Here is a 25,809-nt window from a genome sequence, read left to right as displayed (position 1 = left end):
TTTCTTTTTCGGTATTGGGTAGGATTGACCAGGGGGTAGTAAATAACTCCTAAATTTCATGTGACTTGCCACAGCAAAACTTTTCTTCTTTCATGTTTCCATGTCCCACATGAATTTGCAGAGGCTTTGTTGCACATGGTCTCTCAGAACCTCAGGCTGTTGGAAGTTCCACCATCTTGTAGCTGCTCCCAGTGGCAAAGAGCAACCAAAGAGCTACATGTAAGTGTTTCACTGCTTCATCCCAGAGAAGGCACAATATCAATATTGCCCCCATTTCATGACCAGATCATATCATATTAGCCTCCCCACTGGTAAGGAAGCTGGGAACTTTGGGGGAATATGAGCTTTACTGTCTCTACCACACTTCCACAACTTGATGAGTTCTCAAAAGATGAGGACTGTGCTATGCTCACTGAGCTTTGTATCTCCTGCACTGAATATAAGGCCTGGCTTTTAGTAGATGCTTAAGAGCACCTTGGTGAACGAATGTATAAATGAAAGTATGTTGTGTGACTTAAAAATAAACAAAAAGATATGTTCCTGAATGAGAGAAGTTGAAATTTAGTAAGAAATAGTAAACATTAGGAAAAAACACATAACTAAGCATTGATCTATATTCCAACTTCAACAGATGGAGATCTACAAACTTAATAGTATGTCTCAAAGAGATTGAGTAGAATTTAGACAAAAAAAAAAAAAAAAAAAAAAGGAAAAATTTGAGGAAGGAGAATGTAAATAGGTAAAGGGTAAAATGTAACCATGACCATAATAAGTCTGTGGGAATTTCAGGTAACTGACTATGGTATACTGAATAACAGTCCCCAAAAGATGCCCATATCCTAATTCCACAACCTGTTAATTTTACCTTATATAGCAAAATAGACTTGATAGATGTACTTAAGGATCATGAGATGGGTACAGTATCCTGGGTTATCCAGATGATCCTAATAATATAATCACAAGGATCATTTAAAAGGAAATAGGAGATCAGAGTGAGTAGTAGATGTGATGACAAAAGCTTAAGATTGGAGTATGGTGAGGAAGGGGCCACTATCTGAGGAATGCGGGCAGCCCCTAGAAGCTAGAAAAGGCAAGGAAATGGGTTTCCCCTGAGCCTCTAGAAGAAACAGACACCTTAGTGTTACTGATTTTGAACTTCTGACTTTCAGAACTGTAAGAAAATATATTTGCATTGGTTTAAGCCATTAAGTTTGTGGTAATTTGTTATAGCAGCCACAGAAAATGCACACACCCATCAATCTGCCTAGAAAACACAAAGTTGGTCCAGAAAAATAGAGATAAAATCATACAGGTAAGACTAAGAAAGACTGGTAAAGAAAAAAACATTGAACCAACTAGAACACAAAGAAAAAACTAGCATTATGGCATGCAAGTTGGCACTAGGCACAGTCCTTGGTACTTCACCAATGTTTTCTCCATCTAATCCATATACCAAGCTCCATGGAGGTTCACATCTCCATTTCACAAATGAGAATGTAGCGGTTCTGAGAGGTTAAGTAACCTAATATTCACGTGACTAATATGTGGAGGATTCAAGATTTGAACTCAAGTCTGTCTCAACACGTCAAGATGAGGTAGAAAACAAGAATACTATGCCTAACAGTGTGATATAAATATTTAATACATAAAATGATTTCCTATGCACCATTTTGACTAATCATTACAATAATCCTGTAAGGAAGGCAGGGTAGGTATTTTTCATTATCTTTCGTGGATAAATAAACCAAGGTTAAAGTTAATGCGTTGTTCAAAGTCACAGAGCTATAAAGTGGCAGAGCCCAGTGCCGCTGACATGAAGTAAGGAGGTGAAGGGAAGCGGATCAGTTCGCACTTCCCACAGGGATCACATGGGAGCTGGAAGATTCTTGTTTTTTTGTTTGTTTGCTTTTATTTATTATACTTTATGTTCTGGGATACATGTGCCATGGTGGTTTGCTGCACCTATCAACCCGTCATCTAGGTTTTAAGCCGCTCATGCATTAGGTATTTGTCCTAATGCTCTCTCTCCCTTTGCCCCCAACCCCCTACATGCCCCACTATAGGATGTTCCCCTCACTGCGTCCAAGGGTCCTCATTGTTCAACTCCCACTTATGAGCGAGAACATGTGGTGTTTGGTTTTCTGCTCCTGGGTTAGTTTGCTGAGAATGATGGTTTCCAGCTCATCCATGTCCCTGCAAAAGACATGAACTCATTCTTTTTTATGGCTGCATAGTATTCCATGGTGTATATGTTCCACATTTTCTTTATCCAGTCTATCATTGATGAGCTTGTGGGTTGGTTCTATGTCTTTGCTATTGTGAATAGTGCTGCAGTAAAGATGTGTACATGTGTCTTCATAGTGGAATGATTTATAATCCTTGTTTTTAAGATAACTAGTTAATGTATCTTCCAAGTATAAGGTGATGGCAATTCTTTAAAAGAAGAATTGATAGGACTTGGTGACAAATCATAGTACAAATTGATTATGGAGAAGAGAACAAAAAGATTTCTTGGCAGGTATATAAACACGGTGTCTATTTTAAATACATTTAAAGTATTGATCCTAGTCTCACATGTAATAAGAGATGCCTCACAAATATCTGTTGAACTGAAATGTCCATTAAGAAATTGTAGGACCAAAACTTGGGAGAAAGAGACAGACATCTTTGACCTATATTTTTAAGGACAGTAACAATAAAAATGAAAGTTAATGTTGTAAGAATCGATGAACTTTCTGAGAGAGAGTAGCTACAGAGAAGACAGTCTGCCTCACAAGACAGCACAATTCTCCTGGGTTTAAAACTCCTGTGTGGGCTGGGCATGTTGGCTCACGCCTGTAATCCCAGCACTTTGAGAGGCCAAGGTAGGTGGATCACCTGAGTTCAGGAGTTCAAGACTAGCCTGGCCAACATGGTGAAATCCCATCTCTACCCAAAACACAAAATTAGCCAGGCATGGTGGTGGGCGCCTGTAATCCCAGCTACTTGGGAGCCTGAGAAGGAGAATTGCTTGAACCCGGGAGGCAGAGGTTGCAGTGAGGCGAGATTACCCCACTGCACTCCAGCCTTGGTGACAGAGTGAGACTCCATCTCAAAAAAAAAAAAAGAAAAGAAAAAAACATAAAACTCCTGTGCATTCAAGAGACCCCTATTAAAATGCAAAGCATCTAGTGAGCTAACAAAGGTTCAAACAGTACCAGCCAACACTTCAGAGAGACTGTTTTTTACTGAAATAGGCCACCTAACAATGTCAAGGCAGCGAAAGAAGCTTCTGGGCAGTAAGTGTGTGAATGATGAAAGGAAGATGAATGGGAGGTAGGAAGGTGGGAAAAACAGACTGAAGTAGTTTCTCATTTCTACCTAGGACCAGTCTTGCTCTTAAGTATAATGAATACCAGGTAATCTTATCAACATTTCTATGATAACTACTAGCCTAGTTTATTTTAGTCAACACTCAGCTCTGCTTAGAATGTCAACTATATTTTTAAGAAGCAATGAATTCTTTTGCAATTTGAAATGTATAGATAGGTTAACATGATAGTATTTTGGAATGTAGACATTGGCCTGGCCTTGAGAATAAGAGCATTTTCCATTTTCCAGATGTTTAGCCCGTGTCCCCTGCTGTGTGTTGGCATGTGTCACAACCCTGCAGCATGTGAGTGAGTGGTGACCACACTCATTTACAGGAGTCCAGACTCTGACTGGATGATGGTCTGAGGTTGCATGACTGGTAGTCATGGACTTGGGACAGATCTATCTGATTTCAAAGTCTCCATCATACTGTCTTCAACAGTGTGGCTATTTTTGTGTTTGAAATAAGTTGGAATTCACAGAAATAAATAAGAGACTACAATACATTTCTAAACCTTCCAGCAGCTGCTATCCAGCCTAGCATATCATAGGTACCTGTTTTGTCTTATAGAATTGAATAGGTAAACTTCTGACTGATTTTAAGCCTGTCCTGACTGTTTTGTGATAACAAGCTACCCAAAATGGTTTAGTTAAATGAAACTTTAACACAAATCCTCATCTGGAAAAATGTACAAAGTTAACGATTCAACAGTAATCGTTATTGAAGTAATTTATAAGAAAATATTGCCTGATAGGTTATCTAACAAGAGAGAGGCTCAACACCTCTTTGGTGGGCTACATGCCAGGCATGGTGACTCATGCCTGTAATCCCAGCACTTTGGGAGGCCAAGGCAGGCGGATCACCTGAGGTCAGGAGTTTGAGACCAGCCTGACCAGCACGGAGAAACTCTGTCTCTGCTAAAACTATAAAATTAGTCAGGCATGGTGGCGCATGCCTGTAATCCCAGCTACTTGGGAGGATTAGGCAGGAGAATCGCTTGAACCTGGGAGGTGGAGGTTATAGTGAGCCGAGATGGTGCCATTGCACTCCAGCCTGGGCAACAAGAGCGAAATTCCATCTCAAAAAATAAAGAATATGGTTATTATTATTTAGTATTTGTACAATCCAAAAATACATATGTATTTGGTAAGAACAAAATATTTGCTCAATGCTCCACACAGTTCCAGCCTAAACTAGGAAAACAAAATATATTAGGACCAAGATACAATACCCAAGGGGGTAGTCGAATGTCAGAGGTGTAGGACTAATTATTATTTATTTATTTTTCTGGCTCTGCTGTGGGAACCTTGGTCTTGACTCCTCTGAGTTCCAGAATCACAATCTTCAGGAAGAGATTCCAGCCACACCTCTTGTCCTAATCCCTAATCTTAGCTCAGGAAACCAATAAGCTTCAAATGTACATACCAGGATGTTTTCCTAACCCTCAGCAAGGACTCAACCATGAGAGTGTTGTTCACAAGGAGGGCCACGTCCCTCCTATGTTCTTTTTCTGGCTTAATACATCTGCCAAGGTGTCAATATATTCCCAGGATGAGCTTATTCTTGAGAACTAAATATGTTCTTCATTTTAACGTAAAGTTAGAATTCTCTATTCATGAATCAAAAAAAGAGACGTGAAGTTATCAGCCATGCTCAGATGACCAAGGGAACTGGGAAGGGTATTATAAACAAAACAAAAGGGAAAAAAACTATTTTAAGGAATCACAACAGTAGAAAAAGTGCCTTGCTTTTTTCTCAGAAGGTAACATTTCTCAAGCAGAAAAAAAATAATAATAATAGTCACTATACCTCCCAAAAATAACATTTAAAATCTTGCTAGCAATAAAAGAAGTCACTATCTCCTATTAGTTTATAAACCATAAAATAGACTTTATGTCTGAAGCCTGAAAAACAGAATAAAAGCTATATTTCAACATTAGTCTTGCATTTGTTAAAAGAGGCAATACTTTTAAAATAATGAACCACTGGCATTTAAGTGTTTCTACAATGTTCTAAAAATGTACTCTGAATATTTTAGAGGAAAAGATGATTGGTAGGGCTACACCTTCTAATGCAAAACATATGTGCTTTTAAAATAAACTTGGATTTTAAATTTTTAAAATTTTATTTCTGTCTTGTCTAGATTTAGCTTTATGAGTAATTTCACTTTTGCAATATTAACTCTTCTTTTTGAAACCAGTTTGTCAACTGCTTTCGAGTTTTTAAAAATGCAACTAAAATTTTAAGCTTAAAACCTCAAATCTGTAAAATTCACTGATTTTTTTTTACAACTCAGAAATGTGGCCTAGTATGATATTCACTCTTTAAATTCCTAACTTTAGAAAAATATTCTGTAATGTAGTCCTATATACCACCACACACATACACTCATATACACATGCATATATATCTCCAATTTCTATTTTATTATATAGTGTGTATATATATGTAAACACATATATAAACATATTTTTTTCTGACAAATCTCTTTAATAATGCCCTAGAAATAAAATCAAATAATAGATTTATTGAGCAGTGATACAAATAGTTCCAATGAAAAGAAATTACTCCAAATAATTTTTCCCATTTGCATTACTGATATGTAAATTTGATATTTACCTTTATATGAACAAGAAATCTAATTCTGGCCAGGTGATTATCAACCTGGTAATAAATCAAAATTACACACATGGAAGAGGGAGAGATATTACAAACCATGTTCAAAACCAATTATAGTATAATAAACCTTTCTATATGTTGGCAACCAGCTTATATTTTGATCAAGATTTTGCTTAACAGATCTTTTGAAATACCACTTTTCATTATGTTTTAACATTCTCTCTCTGTGCATGTATGTGTGTGTGTATATATATACACTATTATATATAGTATATAATAGTATGTATATGTGTGTACGTGTATATGTACATACACACATATACACACACATACTCTTCTAACTAAGATCTCAGTGAATAAAGAAGTTGACAGCTAATTTGTTAGTTAATTACTTAGGAAAAGAGATGTAGAGCAGTAAACACAAACTTCTATTTTTTCAGTTATTAGGAGTCATGTTTGAAACAGAGACAGAAATTAATATTTGATTTAAACATATTGATGTTATAGTCTCAAAATAAATAAAAAATTTCAAGAGGCTCAGTTTATCATTTAAAGTGTGTGATAATTTTTAGTAGAGACCCAAATGCTGTTGTGTATTGATAAAGAAAAAGAAACATATGTTAATATAATAATAACAGATTTTCATTTTCTCCTATGGTGACAGAAAAATCTAAAGTGACTTTTCCCTGTCACTTTGAATAATAAACTAATCCTGGAATGTTGGAGGGAGAATTTAGCACAACATGTTAAGGAAATGCAGATGGAACTGATGTTTTATTAGATGTGCTAAAAATATCTTTATGCTAGGAACTCCTTTCTTATCAAACACCACGGGGGGCCAGTTTCTCATCCTATGAACACCAGTGTGCTTTGTGGGAAACAGCCTGTTCCCTTTATATTTAAAACTTGTATTGTGCTTTATCTGGAAACCTGAACAAAAAGTGTTGCTAAATTAGGAGATACATGACATCTTCTCTCGTTGACATAGAGACCATGACTGTGATAAATATGGGCTAATATATTTTGAAGAAAAACAAATAGTCACAGGGGAAAAGTTTATACTCTCTTGGAGGAGAAAGGAAATAATTTCTAAACTTAAATATTTTGTGGGATAAACAATCACAAATCTTACCAAAGGTGATCTAGTAAGAACACTTTTTTTTTCCTTGTGCAAAGAAGATTATAATCCTTATTTAACCTGAAAGGAAACTTTAGTTTTACCTTATAAAATAAGATAGAAATCTCTAGGGCAGGACACTGGCTGCCTCATCAGTTATTATAAATTTTATAAGAAATGACTCTCAAACTGTAGAGCATGAAATTAAGCAAAAACATTCTGCATATAAGAAGAGCATTCTTAGACCTTGCCCTTAAAGCAGATCTGTTATCATTCTAGATTTATCAGTGATGAAATTGGACACACTCGATTTTCATCCCACTGGTAATATTTGCAGTCAGCATGAATAGACTTTCTGAGTGCAGTTTTCAACTCCTGGCATAACAGTATCCTTCTTCCAAACTATTCCATAAATCACAGAAAAGTATCTCCTCATTTATTTGGGATGAGTTTTAATTCAGAAACAATTCATGGCAATATTCTAAGAGATTGACTGAATTTGGTTTCCCAACTGAAAAAGGAATCAACTATTTATTATTATTTAATGAAGCTTTGAAGAAGGAAGTCAATTATTCTTCAGTGCAGGTCAGTATTTCTTTTGAAATATTAGAAATTGAAGAATAGTAACAATACCTTAATCTTATCAGACACCATTATTCTATGTACTTCTCGTTATTAACTCCTCAAAGTGCCATAATAACAAGATAAAGTAGGTACCATGAGTATCACCATTTAACAGATGAGGAAAATGAAGCAACCTGACCAATATTACATGAAGAACTCTGTGGAAAAGTCAGCTTTTGAAACCAAACGGTTAGGCTCAAACATCTATTCTCACAACCACTGTGCTAGTACATCTATGGCCGTTTCAAAGGCAATTGCTTATTTTCCTACCTTGTTGATGACATAATATTTTTGCTGTAAAGCAATGGTTGCTCATTTTATTTTTCAAAACGTTTTAGTGGAGTGCAAAGCCTGTGTTCCTCTTCTTTTATTTTATGACTCTGTGTTTCTTTTTTTCAATTGGATGTGATTTTTAAAATAATAAATGTTTTTTACACTCCAAAAAGAATATGGAGTGAACTAGTGGGATCATACATAAATATTTGCATGATTTTCAATTTTTATATGGCAGTTATCTTACTTTTATAATAAGATTTTGCAGGTTGTAAGCTCAGAATTTCATGCTGAAAAATGAGAAAAATCCAAGTTCTTGTCATTTCCAATCATCACAATTTGTTTCTTTCTCTTTATAACAGTCACTCCTGTACTGACATGAGTTTTGGATAATATTTTTATTTATTTCAAGCGATGTACAAAGGGGACTCCTGCATTTTCCCTGTTCCCTGAAGAGATTAAGAACATCTGAGTGGAGACAAACAGGAAAATATATTGTTGTGGAACTTTGCCTAGGCTTGATGAGAAGGAGGAAAGAGCTCTTAGAGCTAAAACTAATCAGTAACTGTGGTTTCTCCAAACATGGAAGAATTTTCCATCAACAGTCACAATGGGGGAGTGTCTAGTTGGACCATGATGGAAGGTGGATGTGAGTAAAATTGGATTATTTATTTATTATTTAAATGTAGAGACTTGACTTTAGTAGCATTTTGGGTGCTATAGGTATACATAATTCGGTGATCTAAATTAAAGTATTATCCAATGAAAGTTATACCTATTATTGTCATCCCTTCTACTGAAAATTCAAAAGAGAAAAAGAAAAGGAGAGGGGAATATGTTTGTGCTCTAATATTATGATTGTAAGAAACTGTTCCAAATATTTCCAGTAGATAGACTATTATCTAGTTTTTCTGATGTTTGTGCTGTTTAAATTCAGCAGAAAATAGCCTTTGCAAGTATATAAATAGACAATGACATTTCAGGCATAATAGGCATGCCTAGTAGTGGCTTTTGTTTTGTTTTGTTTTTCTCTGAAAATAATCTTCTATAGTTACTTTATGTAGCTACTATGAAACAGAAGATCCTCCATTTACCCCACTGGATAAATTTGAAAAGATCCCATTCCACCATCCTCTTTCATCCCTACCTGTCCCAAACTGTAGATGGCAGTTTTGTCATCATACCACCTGAATTAACCTATTAGAGAGAATAGAGAGCCTTAAATGTACATGTTTTATCACAGTTGTGCACACCCATTGTTGTGATGTTCTGCTCATGTTCTTCTGAGTTTCCTTAGTGATCTGGGGAGTTTGGATGATGTAGCTGCAATGACAGAAAAGGACACTGTCCATCGTGGCCTTAAACAGACATAATCCATTCCCTGTGGCAGAACCTTATCATTCAGTCTGGACTGGAATCCAGTTGGCACTCATCGTCCCCCTGTCCTGCCTTGGCAGGGATTGCAGTACACTAGTGATGACCCAGAAGCCACACTGAGGGGAGTAGTGCTAATTCGACTCTCATGGACACCCATCTGTGGTGTATCATTGGTGTTTGGTGGCTTTTGGAAATTCCAATATATAGCACAGTCGTTTCTGTTCCTAAGAGGAGGAGACTCTTCAACTTAGCAAGAGTATAATGAAAAAGTGGGAGTTAGCAACCATTAAAGTTGTGATAGCTTCTGTTGGGCACCTAGAAACAAAGTCTAAAGATGAGAAAAGATCAATAAGCCCTGTGGTAGAATCATATGAAAACCTTACTTTGGGATATTTTTGTGCTTTTTAATGATTTCTGACTTTTAAATTTACTTTTCCAAAGCTACCATTCTTTCTCAGGCTCCAAACCACACTGAGAAGCAAGATTTAGGGGCACTGACCATGCATCTGATAAGTCATTACTTCAGGAAACATGTACTAAGCCCTTTTATGTGACAGGCACCGGAGTAAGGAAAATGGGCAAACAGCACTTGCTTCAAGGAGAGAACAGCAACATGTCAGAAAGCCAAATTGAATTAAAGAGAGAAAATTAAATTTCTCATTTACCAGCTGCGACAATAACCTACAAATAAATTTACTGATCAATAAGGGATGTACTTTCAGGTAAGTTTTCAAACCCAGCAAGCAGTAGAACACTAACCAATACTGAAATAAAGCCAAAGGCTAACTGCAGAGCCACCAATTTTATTTTCTAATCAGATAATATTTCAGGGTTGTAGCCTTCTCGAAAACCTTTAAACATTAGCCTAATACTTAAATATATGCTTTGCCTGGGAGTTAATACTAGGCATGAATAAAATTACTTTTTATAGGAAAAAAAATGACAGGTAACAAACATATATTTATGGTATATAATTTATATACACATACATTCTGAATATGTATACAATGTGTTTGTGCATATATAAACTTTCCTTAGAATTCCTTAGTAATTATGAATATGGTAATTGTTACCGTGAGTGTCAGAGAGGTATCTAATAGGCTGATTCCAAATGAGTGTGACTAGACTACAATTTCAGGGGCTCTGGGAAATACTATCTTTTAATCAAGCATTCTTTGTGAATATGCAGATAGTTTCTGATGTTCAACAAAATAAAATTATCTTTAAGAGATTTTAAAATATAAAAACATGTTTTACAATACTTAGACTTACACACTCGAGCTTAAAATGCTGCACACTTTCAGAAAGTGCCACAATCCCAATTTCCGAAGTTGATCTGTGTCTGGGAGAACGCCACTCCTTTTCACACGATGTGCAGGGGGAGGAAGGGGAGGAGCAGGACACTGATCAAAGTGCAACACACGTACGCTCATTTCCTTTCCGCCCAGCATTGGGTACCACTTTGGGGTGTGCAGATCCAGGTGAGGCACCACTCCATCCCAGGTCTGATGGATACCCAGCCCCAACGGTCACCACCTCCTGCCCACCTGCCCTGGGAATGCCCCAAAAGGGCTGTGAAGGCCTTCTAAAAATGGGTTGAGCATTTTGTCCCGAAGCAGTAGGAGGCAGGAAATTCCTTGCTACCACACTGGGATTCATGCGGATCGGATCCAAACCTCCCTGGATGAGCACCCGAATCTGAGGGTTTGTGCCCTGGAGCATCCCAGAGAGCCTTGAACTCTAGCAGTGACCTCCACAGTGTATCAGTGTGCCAGCTGTCATTGTGTGGTCTCCCAGTAGCTTTCAGCACAATTTTCTCACAATAGCATAGAGCCTGAAACTCATGAAACTGGGCAACAATTAAAGCTCACCCTGAAGAACTAAGGTGGCACAGGGGCCAGTGCTAGTGGCTGCACAGAGCGACATCTCTGCGTTCCTCTCTCAGCTCATCTTCCCAAGGAAGAGAGATCCTGGTATCTCTCCACAAAGAACAGTTTCCATTCCTATCTGATGTGGTAACATTTGTTCCACACTTAGCATTTCAAATCTAAATTGCTCAGTCCCATATAAGATATCCTTGATTGACAGGAAGACTCAGATGTACTGTTAGCTGAAGCTCAGCCAGGAGCCACAGATTTCGAGGCCAGACTGCAGGAACTCAATCCCAGGACTCTTATATACCATCCCAGAAGAACTCTGGAAGGACTTGGAGAACACAAATGACTTCTGCAGGTGTACCACAACAATGCCTCCTACTTTATGTGTTAGCTCTTATCTCAGTGTCAACTTGATAACAATGGTAATAAAGGAAGTAAACACTTAGCTGGTATTTACTAGGTGCCAGGCCATTGTAAAAGTTTATTTCTTTGGTTTATTGAATTCTCATGTACAAGATGACAGGTACATTTTCTACCATACCCACTTTACAAGTAAGAAAACTGAGGCCCATTTCTCAAAATGTTTTGGAGAAAACAGTGCTCAGAGAATATGGATTCCTCTGAACAACTAAAGCAGATGCAGCCTCTTTTTAGAAGTTTTCTGAAGATCCTTATTCACTGGGCAAGACATACCACATCCTCTTGTGTACCACCCCAAATTTTAAGAGCTTTTCCCAAAAGTCTATTTTTTCAGGTCACAATGTTCTTTATTGTTCCTAGAGTTTATATTATAGCAGCAGCAGTGAAAGGATTGTCCTCTGGTTCATTCCCAAAATCCCAAACGAAAAGCACAACTTTTTTGTTCTGACGTCATAAAGTGCCCCAGAAGGGCACTTTACATGTCATAAAATGCCTCTGAAGTGCCCCAGGCTCTCATTTCCTTTATACCCCCGCCCACGCCAGCCAAATTTAAACTGTTGTCTCAGCCTTATAATTTTATTTAACATTCTATTATAGTATTTTACTATTGCAAGAGAGTAATGTTGTTTTATAAATATTTATTAATAATCTGTGCTGAGCCAGACAATTAGACAACACAAGGAACGCAAACCAGACAGGTAAACGTTCACATACTCCCAAAGTTTTTTCATCTGGTGGGAGACTCAGACATTTAACAGATAATACAGCACACAAATGTGCTAGGAAAGGAGTAGTAGCAACCACGGGGAAAAGACATGTTTACAAAGATGATTTCTACGTTGAAACAATACAGTTGGCGAGAATATTGTCAGGTGAGGAGGCTAAGATGTGGAGGCTGGAGGTAAGAGCTGGGTGGAAGGACGAAGCACTTAGGCAAGCAGAACATCATGTTCAGGGTCAGGAAAGTAGAGCATGAAGCACAGGTGAGGAAAGCAGCACCGTCTGGCTGAAGATAGAATTCATTCAAGAAATGAGATTGGAGAGGAAAGCAGGAGTGTATAACAAGGATGGTAAGCCACTTTAGGGAGCTGGCACTTTATCCTTGGGGCAATGTGGAATCACTGAATGATTTTAGGCAGAGAGTGATGGGATTTGAGTTATATGTTAGAAAGATCACTGTCTGAAATAATGCAATCAATTCAAAGAGAATATTCTAAAGTCAGAGACCTGTTTGAAAGGCTACTAGAGTTGTGCAGGCCATTTTTGCAAGGACCTAAACAAGGATTGTGGGCGTATGAATAGAGAGAGAAGTGGTTGCTTCCCAGAGCTATTTAGGACATAGCCTCTTTGGGAAATTGTGATCAGCGGTATATTGGGCAACAGGGTCTGTTGCTGAATGCCATTAACGAAAGTAGGGGCACAGGAGGAGAGCAAGTTGGGAGGAAGATAAAAATCAATGAGTTCATACTAGGTATTTCAATTTTTAGCTGGAGTATCCAATTGCAGATGTCAAGTTAAAAGAAAATATATATGCATACCTAGAGTTCAAGGAATGATCTGAGATGGATTTATAGTTTAGGAGTCAATAGCAGATTTAAACTGTAACCCATAGGAGAATATATGATTGTTTAAAGAAAATACAGAGAGTAAGAAAACTAAGAAGACCCAATAAAGGCCCCCTCCCACTCATTATCTCCTGTATATTCATTCATTTATCTCATATTTATTGAGTGCAATTATTAGGTGAGTTGCTATGGAAGGAAAGCAATATATTCTATAAGAGAAACTGAGAACCAGAGAGGCTAAATAGCTTAAAAAGTATGTGTAAAAACTGGGACTAGTTCTCTTTCCTAGTTGAAAGATATTTCTATTACATCCATTTACTTCTAGTTTAAATTAGACGTGCTTTTCAGAACTAGTGGAAGTTCAAAATCCTCACTTCTCAATTCCTTGCCCTTTCACTCCTGTATTTTCATCGTTCTTACATTTGCTTTAATATCGTGAATTTGCCACTGTCAGTAGGCAGCATAATGCTCCTGAGATAATATATGTTATGGACACATATCCTAAATCAAACTATCCTTTATTCCTAACAGTCTACTTTGTTTACAAAAATTCAATGGTATCCTTTATACAAATAAACAGAGAAGTTTGTTTATAGTTCTTCTAGAAAACAAAAGGATCCATACTTCCTACTGCAGCCTTGTAAATAAATAATGGAGCTGGGTTTGTCTCAGTTCCCATCCCACTGCTTCCAGATAAATTCCTCCTGGTGACCTAAACAGGCCCTTTCTTCTGTGGCCCCAGTGTGGAGAAGATCACTTGCTGCATTTATGTTTATGGCTCCTACTCCTCAAAAACCCATTACATCAAGACAACACAGATCACACTGTATTCCAAGCTCCTACTTTCTTGCTTGAGTTTAATTTAGCACCAGTTTGGTGTGTTATGATTCTGTAAGAAGTTTTAATAGTATCTCTTTATTTGCTACAAGTTTAAACACAATATTAACAAGTTATTTTCTTTCACACTATCCTTCATTTCGCTCAATTGTTCCAGTTTATTATTATTGTCCCTTGGGAAGTAATTGTGCTATTTCTGTTCCTACTCCTTAATATGACTTCTGTAATTATTCTGATTATTATTCAGCATAATTCTGGGTTTCCTAATTAGTCACATCTCTTCAATTTGTCATCCTGTATTGTTATTGTTTAACTCCTCTAGAATAAAGACTGCCTTATTTTGTGTACCTAACATCTAGCACTGTGCCCAACCAGCATACAAGAGGCATGCAATAAATTATTATTTTGTGCCTTATTTTGTGTGCCTAGCATCTAGCACTGTGCCCAGCATACAAGAGGAATGCAATAAATGATTATTCAGTAAAGAAATGCATGAAGGAATGGGTGAAGACACTGCTTGATCATTATGATTTGGCTAGATTATCTTTGGATCAATGTTATTCAAAATTCAAAAAATACTCATACTTAGAGGTATAATGGCAATAAATTAAATCACTTGGCTAAATTAAAATAACTTTAAAAATCATAAAATTTATAGGAATAAATATAGTGAAAGATGTATGAGGCAGCTACAAAGAAAACTACAAAATGTACTGACAGAAATTGAGAAAGATTTAAATAATGAGATATACCATGTTCATGAATTGGAAGGTTCAATATTTTAACAATATCAGTTCTTCCTAAATTAACTTATAAATTTGATGTAATCCTCCCAACCAAAATTCCAGAAGGTATTTCTATGGAAATTAATAAGCTAATTTTAAAACGGTTTGAAAATGCAAAAGACCAAGAATAGCCCTGGACAAAGATTACTGTTAATACAAGAAGTCAAGCCAGTCACATATGAAGCTATTATATTTAAGAAAGTTTGCTATAGACTCAAGGATAAAAATATAGATCAGTGAAAAATAAGCGCGCATTCAGAAACTGACCATTATTAGAACTCTCACCTGATTTATGACAAAAGTGACACTGCAGTGCAGCAAGGAAGGATGGCCTTTTTACATAAATGATTTGGGGTCAGCTGAATTTTACATGGAAAAAGTGAATCATGACCCCTTCCCAAGCCTCACACAATACACAAAAATCAGTTGTAGATGTACAGGAGATCTAAATGTAAAAGTAAAATAATAAAGCTGTTGTTAAAAAAGTAAAAAACCTTCGTAACTTAAAACTAAGCAAAGGTTACTTAAATAAGGTTAAAAATGTACTAGCCATAAAAGAAAAAGTTATAAATTAAACTTCCCTGTTAAAATCACTTATATTAATCAGAACATGACTAAGGATTGAAAAGGAAATAAATCAACTAGCAGAAGATGTTTGCTAGGTATCTATTCAACAAAGAATATTTTATTTCCAGGATTATGAGAACTTCCACAAATCAATCAGAAAATGGCAGACAATTAAATTTTTTAATTAGCCAAGAGTTTTGGACAGACATTTTACAAATGAGGATATCCAAGCCACTAATAAATATGTGAAAGATATTCAGTTTCAGTAATCATCAAAGAAATGCTAATTAAATCATAGTGATATGCCATGTACATACACACCAGAATGGCTAAAATGAGAAAGACAATGCCATATTTAGCAATATTATGAAGTAACTGGAACCCTAGACAATGACAGTTTTCCAGATTGGTTGAACTGATTTGCATTTCCAACAACAATGCAAATCAGTTCAACCAATCTGGAAAACTCTCAGTGTCTATTAAACCCGAATGTACTGAAATGCAGTGACCTAGCATTTATTACTTAAGAATATAAACCACAGAAAGGCCATTACAGATTGAATTGTGTCCTACCAAAATTCATATGTTGAAATCCTAACCACTAATCTGACTGTGTTTATTTGGTGGCAGAGGCCTGAAGAAGGTCATCAGGATTAAGTGAAGTAAAAAGGATAGAGCCATAATTCAATAAGAATGATGTAATTATAAGAAGAGAAAGAGACACCAGAGCACAGAGGCAAGACGGTATGAGGACACAATGGGAAAGTGGCATCTGCAACTAAGGAGAGAGGCTTCTGGATAAACCAAATTTGCTGACCTCTTAACCTTGGACATCCAGACTCTAGAACAGTGAAAAAATTAATTTCTGTTGTTTAAACTACACAGTCTTTGCAACTTTGTTATGGCAGCCCTAGTAGACTGTCAGAAATGCATTCAGATGTTCACAAAAATAAACGTACAGAATGTTCCTAGCAACATTCTTGCATTTGGTTATTCTGAGAATAACCAAAGCGTAAAAACAGTCCAGATGCCCATCAAGTGTAGATCATATAAATATGTTTATTTATTCCAAACAATGTAATTTGGCAATGAAAACTAACAGATTACAGCTAGGCACAGCAACATGAATAAATCACAAATACAATGTTGAACCAAAGAGCCTAAGTACAGATTAGTATGTATTGAATGATTCTATTCATATAAAGTTATGATGAATCAGCCAGAATGAATCTGCTATGTTAGAAATCAGGAACCAGGAGACTGGTTACCCTTGGGGGTCAGTAACAAAAAGGGAGTGAAAAGGGGCTTTCTGAGATGTTGCTAATATCCTGATTCTCAATTTCCGTGAATGCTGGTTATGTGCATATGTGTCTTTTGTGAAAAGTCACAGCACCATCACTTATGCAGCTTTTTGTATGTATATTAAACTTCAATAACAACAAGCAAGTGATAGATCTGGGACTAAAACCCAGGTTTTGAGGCTCCAAATCTCTTGACTTCTCATTACATTGTTTAAATGGTTTTATATTCCAATTATATCAGGTAGTTTTAGATATGTGTATCTAATCCTTTCCCATCATCGATACCAACAACTCTTGTCTTAAAGATCTAGAACTTTTGCCATGACTAAATAGCTCCCAGTAATAAGGTTCTCTTTACTGAGCTACCCCTTCCTTTTCTTTTCAGAACATTTTTTATTCTCTTTAATTCAGAGAGTTGGTGGCTTCCATATTTATTGTTTTCTCCCATGAAGCTTAGAAGCTGGCAGGGTTTTTCTGCTCAGAAAATGCCCTGCATGCTTACACTGACTGGAAATTTCCCATGCTGAGTCATGCTGGGAATATGGAAAAGCCCCTGGCTTTGAAAGTTCCCAGAAACCATTTAATCTTCAGTTCATCAAACGCACCCAGATTCTAATTATGGCAAGACGCAGTACATGGATTTTCACTTCTTACTTTTAACTCATAGCTTTTCATTTAAATCTCCCAAGTATTTACTCTTTCACCCAATTTTTTTAAATCTAACCCCTTTTTTTCCGCATGATGAAATCAACTGAGACGTGTTTCTGAAGTGTGGCACAAGCCATAGGAAGGGCCCTCAATTCCATGGATTTTCTATTTATTAATTTAAAATTAATTAAACCTACAAAGTATTCATGTTAAAGACTTTAATATATTTTCATTCCTTATCAACAGTTCTAATTGACATTTTTGTCCATTTCTAGGTGTACATTATCTTATGATAAAATAACTTTATTTTACCATGAAATAAATATAATTGAAGAAAGAAACATAACCAAAACTCTTGGAGAGTAAAAAATATATACAGGTCATTTTTACCCCTTCTCTGCTATTATAACACCTCCCATTATCAGTTCTATAAAAGAACAATTCCAAACCTCAGAGTGTGCTGAGTCAGTTTATCTGCTTCTCTGCCACTTTCTTACAGTATTTTTTGGACAACAATCATATCCACCTCTCTGTCACACTAGCAGGAAAGATATTTATTTCCACATATCCCCTCCAGTTTTCTGCACATCTAGCTTCCTGTTCCCCTCTCCAAAAGCTGCTGCTAGCAGTCACATTTTTTTTCTGCTGATCAAAGAAGAAAAGCAAAATCCATCTCTCCTTCTCTCTCTCTCTCCCTCCTTAAATCTCTTTTTCCCACTTAACTTTTGGAAAAACAATTGCACAAGAAATTAGAAAACCCCAAACATATAATATGTTCAAATTTCAACAAAATTTATAAAAGATACATCTTTTTATTTGTGCCTCAGGATGCACAGAAAATAATGGATTTTCATATCGAAAACATGAATTTCAATGTTTCAAGAAAAAAAATGTAGCTGGACCAAGCCTTATCAAGCCATGGATGTGATCCCTTTACTCTTGACAATCAAGGACTCTAATCAAGGTCTTTTACTTCTAACTCATCCTAAAATACATTTCAGCTCATAGTTCCAAAATTCAGCCTCTTGAACCACTTTTCCTACACTTAAACCTCATTCCCTATCTCATTTTTCATGACTTTCTTTGCTGTAAAGCTCATGGATTAAATTACCATATTGCTTCCCCTTACAATTTATATCAACAGGTATTCATTTTCTTAATGAATCATCAACTATTTATCAAGAGCCTATCAGGCATTGTTTTAGGTGCTGGGGCTACAGATATGAACAAGACAATAAGAAGTTGCACTAATAAATATATAACACAATACCAAAAAGTAATGTAACTACCAACAACGACCTATATGAAAAGGAAATTACGATAATCCCATTTACGATAGCCTCGAAAATAGTAAAATACTTTGGAATACATCTAACCATGGAGGTGGAAAATTTGTACACTGAAAACTATAAAACATTGATTAAAGAAGTTAAGGCAGGCACAAATAAATAGAAAGACATCCTGTGTTCATGGATTGGATGAATCACTATTGTTAAAACATCCATATGACTCAAAATAATCTATAGATTCAATGAAACCCCTGTCAAAATCTCAAAGATTGTTTATTACAGAAGTAGTAAAAGAAAAAAGCTCTAAAATTCATATGGAACTCCAAAAGACTCCAAACATCCAAATAAATCTTGAGCAAAAAGAACAAAGCTGGAGGCATCACACTTCCTGATTTCAATATGTATTACAAAGCTGCTGTAACCAAAACAGTATGGCACTGGCATAAAAATACAGACCAATGAAATAAAACAGAGACCCCAGAAATAAGCCCACATATGTATAGTCAACTGATTTTCTACAGAGTGCCAAGAATATACAAGGGGGAAAGGGTAGTCTTTCAATAAATGGAGTTGGCAAAACTGGATATCCATCTGCAGAAGAATGAAATGGGATGCTTATCTTTCACCATACACAAAAATTAACCAAAATCAATTACAGATGTGATGTAAAATTTAGTACCATAAAACACCTAGAAGAAAATGTAAGGGAAAAACTTCTCAACATGGGTTTTGACAAATATTATTTCTTAAATAGGGCACCAAAAGAACAGGCAACAATAGCAAAAATAGTAGTGGGACTGTAACGAATTTTTTAAACTTCTACATAGCAAAGAAAATAATCAACAGAGTGAAAAGGCAAACTATGGAATGGTAAAAGATATTTGCAAACCATATATCTGATCCAAACTATATAAAGAATTTCTGCAACTTGAGAGCAAAAGTAAGTAATTTGATTAGAACATTGGAAAAGAAATCAAGTAGACATATCCCACAAAAGGACATACAAATGCCAACAGATAATATAAAAACATGCTCAATATCATTAATCACCAGGGAAATGCAAATTGAAACCACAAACAGGTATCAACTCACATTGGTTAGAATGGCTGTTGTCCAGAAAACAAAAGATAACAAGTGTTGGTGAGGTTGTGGAGAAATTAGAATCCTCGTATACTGTTAACAGGAATGTAAAATTGTACTGCTGCTATGGAAAACAGTATGGCAATTTCTCAAAAAAGTAAAAATAGAATTACCATATGATCCAGCAGTCCAACTTCTGGAGATACATATAGATAGATAGATAGATATAGATATAGATATGTATGTGTTTATATATAGCAACTGAAATCAGGATCCTGAAGACATATCTGCCCTGTCATGTTCACTGCAGCATTAGTCACAATAACCAAGATATGGAAACAACCCAAACGTCCATCACAGATGAATGGGTAAAGAAAAGGTGGCATATATATACAATAGAATATCATTTAGCCTTTAAAAAGAAGGAGATCCTTTTGGGAGTCTGAGGCAGGCAGATCACCTGAGGTCAGGAGTTTGAGACCAGCCTGACCAATATGGTGAAACCCCATCTCCACTAAAAATACAAAAATTAGCCAGGCTTGGTGGTGGGCACCTGTAATCCCAGCTATTTGGGAGGCTGAGGCAGGAGAATCGCTTGAACCTGGGAGGTAGAGGTTGCAGTGAGCCAAGATCATGCCGTTGCACTCCAGCTTGGGTGACAAGAGTGAGACTCCATCTCAAAAAATAAAATTACATTACATTAAAAGATAAAATGAAATAAAATGAAGGAGATCTTACCATTTATGATAACATGGGTGGATCTGTAATACATTATGGTAAGTGGGATAAGTAAGTCACAGAATGACAAATACTCATATTCCTCTTATATATGAGATACCTAAATAGTCAAAGGTACTGAAGTAGGCAATAAAATGATAGTTACCAGGGAATGGGTGGGAGGGTGAAATAGGAAGTTGTTGTTCAATGTGTATACATTTACAGTTAAACAACATGAGTGAGTTCCAGAAATCTGCTGAACAACCCAGTGACTATAGTTAACAATAAGATTTTGTGAACTTAAAAATTTAAGAGACAAGATCTCATGTGAAGTGTTGTTACCACAAAAACAAAACAAAGGGACACAAGGAAATTTTGGAGGTAATGGATAAGTTTATTACCTGGCTTGTAGTGATGATGACATGAATATATACATTTGCCCAAACCCACCAAACTGTGTACATTAATTATGTGCAGTTTTTTTGTATACTAGCTCTACCTCAATAAAGCTGAGGGGTAAAGTGATGTTACTGTAAACAAATAATTTGGCCTCGTGACAGGTGGAGAACCTATTTTAGAGAGTGTACTAGGGAAGACTTCTCCAAGGAGAAGACTTGGGAAGGAAGTGAGGACCCTACTAAAGTGAGAGATCAGCACAGGCAGACAACTTGGATAGATCATTTAAGTCTGGGAGAGGTGGGAATGGGGTAAGAGGTTCAGCAAGAGGAAGTCTGCGAGAAAAGGTTCAGCATGGCATGTTTCAGGATCTGCAAAGAGTCTGGTATAGTTGGACGGGAGTGGGGGCAGGGTAAGAAAGGAAGTTGGAGAGCTTACCAGAGCCGATCATTTAGGGCCTTGTAGGCAATGGCAATGAGTTAGAAATGTATTTGGCGTTTATCTTCTAAATTATATTTGGAAATATATATGAACTTTATTCAGTTACTGGGAGACACTGGAAAGTCTTGAGCAGGGGAACGACTTGAATTGACTTAGAATTGCATTTGGTCTTGCTGGCTGAGATGTGGAGAATTGACTATAGATGTAGCAAGAGTGCAGGGAGACAACTCAGGACATCCTCTGTCTCTCCTGGTTATGCAGACTTGGACATTTCTCAGATATGGCACAAACATTCCATCTTAGCAGTTCACTCTCTGCCTTTTCCTCATCTATCTTGCCTAACTCAAACCTAAGACTCTGCCACCTTTCTGCTGCATCAACCTAAGCTGATCCCTGCTAATGGACAGCAATCCATACACCCACAGCTGACTTACATTTATTTATTGGAGTCCATTTCAGGGAGGAGACCACCCCTCATATTGTCTTATGCCCAATTTCTGCCTCCAAAGAAAGAAGAAGTAAAAACTAAAAGGCAGAAATGAAATCCACAGGCAGACAGCCTGGCGCCACACCCTGGGCCTGGTAGTTAAAGATCAATCCCTGACCTAACCGGTTATGTTATCTGTAGATTCCAGACATTGTATGGAAAAGCACTGTGAAAATTCCTGTCCTGTTCTGTTCCAATCTGATTACCAGTACATGCAGCCTCCAGTCACATACCCCCTGCTTGCTCAATCGATCACAACCCTCTCACACTGACCCCCTTAGAGTTGTGAGCCCTTAAAAGGGACAGGAATTGCTCTCTCGGAGAGCTCAGCTCTTGAGACGGGAGTCTTGCCGATGCTCCTGGCCAAATAAACCTCTTCCTTCTTTAACTCGGTGTCTGAGGAGTTTTGTCTGTGGCTTGTCCTGCTACATTTCTTGGTTCCCTGACTGGGAAGTGAGGTGATTGGCGGATGGTCACAGCAGCTCCTTAGGTGACTTAAACCTGCCTTGTGGAACATTCCTGATAGGAACTCTGGCCAGCCTGAGCAACACAGATCCTGAGAGTGCTCCTGGATAGGCATTTGCCCTGGTGGGACGCCTTACCAGAGCATTGTGTGGCAGGCCCCCGTAGAGGATCAATGCAGTGGCTGAACACTGGGAAGGAACTGGTATTTGGAATCTGTACATCTGAAACTTGGTAAGACTAGTCTTCAGAACTTTCCTACTCCATTTGAGTGGAAGCATGGCCTGATCACCCACAGCGTGCATTTATTGGCACTTTGGTTTTGGTTTTGGTTTTGACTTAGTTTGAATTGCTTGACAGGACTGGTCTTGGGAACTTGCATACTCCATTTGAGTGGAAGCATGACCCGATCACCCACAGCGTGCCCATACTGGCACTTTGGTTTTTGTTTTTGACTTGACTTGGATTGCTTGATACTTTGGTTTTGGTTTTGTCCTGGCTTGAATTTCTGGATACTCTGATTTTGGTTTTGATTTTGGTTTGGTGTAAACTGTAAAAGTGTGTGTATGCCCTTTTCACCCGTTCTTTGTTTTGTGGTGTGCATGTGATGTGAGTGTGGTGTTTTGTCTCGAAGAAGCATGGGTCAGGCACAAATAAGCCCACCCTACTAGGAACTACGTTGAAAAATTTCAAAAAGGGATTTAAGCGAGACTATGACACCAGGAAAGCTTAGAACTTTATATAAAATAGACTGGCCAGCATTGGAGGTAGATTGGCCATCAGAAGGAAGCCTGGACAGGTCCCTTGTTTCAAAGGTATAGCACAAGGTAACCTGTAAATCCAGGGCACCCAGACCAGTTCCTGTACATAGATGCTTGGTTACCACTGGTTTTAGATCCCTCCACAGCGGTTGAGAGAACTGCAGCATAAGCGGCTGGCAGAGGCAGAGAAAGAGAGAGAGAGAGAGACAGAGAGGAGAGAGACAGACAGAGAAGAGAGAGGGGCAGAGAGGAGAGAGAGAGAGAGAGACAAAGAAGAGAAAGAGAGAGATATAAAAGTAGTTAAGAAAAAAATGTATCTATTCCTTTAAAAGCCAAGGTAAATTTAAAACCTATAATTGATAATTGATGGTATTCTCCATAACCCTATAACACTCCAATACCACTTTGTTGTCAGTGTAAACAAGGGAGTATCCTGAAAGCATTGAGGCCTTTCTATCAAAAATCCTTAACCCGCAGATGGCCCAAATGCATTCAATCTGTAGTGGCAAATGCTTTGCTAACACAAAAAAAGTAAAATAGTAATAATAATAATAATAATAATGATAATAACTTTTAAAGGAAACCTCATTGTGAGCACACCTCACTAGTTCAGTTCAGAAATATCCTAAATCATAAAAGCAAAAAAGTAGCTTACTAACTCAAAAATCTTACAGTATGGGGCTATTCTGTTAGAAAAAAACAAAAGCCATCTATACCAATTCTAAGTTAATTTGGACAAAACAACATCTTGTTAATAGCAAAGGATAATTAAAATTCCAAACTTACAAGGTTTTCAGCAAAACTAAAGTATGCTAAAAGTTAACAGTGTAACATGTTTTATGGTAACTTCTATTCTTGTGGCCTTAGTCTACTCCACAGACATAAAAGAAGTTCACTTTGGAAAAGAATGGTTATCATCGTAAAAAAAAAAAAAGGAAAAAAGGGGGGGTGGAATTTATGTAAAAAGGGTATTATATGGCAAATTCTTGTCCTGAAATAAGTTAGCTGGTTGTTTAAAAAGAGAAATATTTGTAATAAGTCAGAAAATTGAAGCATGTCAAAGAATTGCCTGTGAAAGTCATGAAAAAAAAAAGGTTATAAAAGGAAATTCATGCAAGAAATGTTGTATAATTTTAAAGTAATTAGGCTTCCTAAATGTAAAACTATTAAAGAAACAGTTTATGTGCAAGGTATATAAAAAAAGTAAAATATACTTTCAATAGAAGAATTATAAGGAGGCATAAGAATGTAAAGTTTTACCTACATTAAAAGGTTAAAAATATGTATATTTTGTTTTAAAGGTTGAATCAAGTTTTAAAATGTTAATTGAAAATAAAATTCTGTGTGTAAACATTGGCTAAAATTAAAGAGGTATCATCCAGTTTTTCTGTAAATTGGACATTAAAATAAAAGCATAACAGATTTTTCTTAAAGTACCAACCGGCTCTTTAGCAAAAATTATAAAAGGTTAAAAAGAGTCTATAAAATTCTACCTTATAGTCAAATATTAAAAATTAGATAAATATGTCTACAAAGTTTTATTAAAATTAAGTTTAACATTAATAACACACTAATATAAAGGTAAAATTTAACTTATCTGGTATAAAAATCATACAGGGAGCATTGTTAAATGTAAAATGGTATTTGACTTTCTTTGGTTTAAAAACTAATAAAAATAGGTGCTAAAGGAAATTTCTCAGTAAAAAGACACTAAGGACAATAAAGTCCACTGCCAAGGTTCCCATGTTTAAAACAAAAGGTCAATTTCTTAAAAATTATATACTTGGTTTATCTTTCACTTCCCTTTCTCTCAAAAACTCAAAGTCATTTAGCACATGTACCACCCTTAGAATTTCCGGTAAATCAGCACCAGCCTGAAGATCATGTTCTCATCAAAAGGTGGAAAGAAGAAAAACTCGAGCCAGCCTGAAAAAGACCCTACCTTGTGCTGCTAACCACCAAGGCTGCTGTTCATACAGCAAAAAAGGATGGTCTCATCACACCCGAGTCAAGAAAGTGCCACCTCCTCCAGAGTTGTGGGCCATAGTCCCAGGGGAAAATCCTACCAAACTAAAGCTAAGAAAAATTTAACTCTTTTCACGTATTCTATTACTCTTTCTTCTTTCCTTGTTCTATTGCTGACCATCTAGTTATTAACATAACCAAGGCAATTTTGCCTCAAACTATTGCATTTAATGCTTGCTTTGTTATACCCTGTGGAGACTTGCCAAGTCAAAGACAGCTTTCTACTTCAGAAAAGTATTTCTGTCCCTCCTGACTCTCCTTAGACTGGGCATTAGTAAACTAGGACCATTTAATCCGGGGAGATTTCAAAACAGACCCCAGTGCCAACCAGGAGCCTCGCCCCCCAATGTAGAGCTTTTATGCCGTAGTTGGTCCAACATTCTGTGGACCACTAAAGAGCAAGGATGGACTGCCCCAACAGGTTTTTGTAATTTCCTAAAATCATACATTCATTTTACTAGAGGATCATAGAAGTTAAAGACTTAAAACAAAGTTTAGCAATTAAGACAGGATACCAAGATGCAAATGCCTGGTTAAAATGGATCAAATATTCCATCTGCACGTTAAACAAAAGCAATTGTTATGCTTGTGCACATGGTAGGCCAGAGGCCCTGAATGTCCCCTTTCCACTAAGGTGGTCCTCCAGTTGACCAGGCATAGGCTGCATGGTAGCTCTTTTCCAGGATTCTACAGCCTGGAGTAATAACTCATACCAAGCTCTCTCTGCTATATCCTGAAGTCCGGCACCCTGCAGGTCAGCCACTGAGGGCCATCCAGCTTCCGTCTCCC

At 36.9% G+C, this 25,809-nt stretch overlaps 1 protein-coding gene and 2 long non-coding RNA genes across 5 annotated transcripts in view; 2 read left to right on the top strand and 1 right to left on the bottom strand.

Annotated features, from left to right (window-relative positions):
* LOC102133231 (uncharacterized) overlaps window positions 1-25,809 on the bottom strand; it is a 360,266-nt gene that overhangs the window by 289,390 nt on the left and 45,067 nt on the right. The gene's annotated exons all lie outside the window — the stretch shown is intronic.
* Window positions 3,235-18,245, top strand: LOC107128002 (uncharacterized). The gene is made up of 3 exons (XR_001486497.4): window positions 3,235-3,398; window positions 8,398-8,634; window positions 16,044-18,245. It is a non-coding gene; the product is annotated as an uncharacterized lncRNA (long non-coding RNA).
* Window positions 22,095-25,178, top strand: LOC123569822 (uncharacterized). Its single transcript, XR_006693632.3, has 2 exons — window positions 22,095-22,468; window positions 24,846-25,178. It is a non-coding gene; the product is annotated as an uncharacterized lncRNA (long non-coding RNA).

The sequence above is a fragment of the Macaca fascicularis genome, chromosome 17, assembly GCF_037993035.2.
Source record: "Macaca fascicularis isolate 582-1 chromosome 17, T2T-MFA8v1.1".
NCBI classification, from domain to species: Eukaryota; Metazoa; Chordata; class Mammalia; order Primates; family Cercopithecidae; genus Macaca; species Macaca fascicularis.
This window is presented reverse-complemented; position numbering and strand designations above follow the sequence as displayed.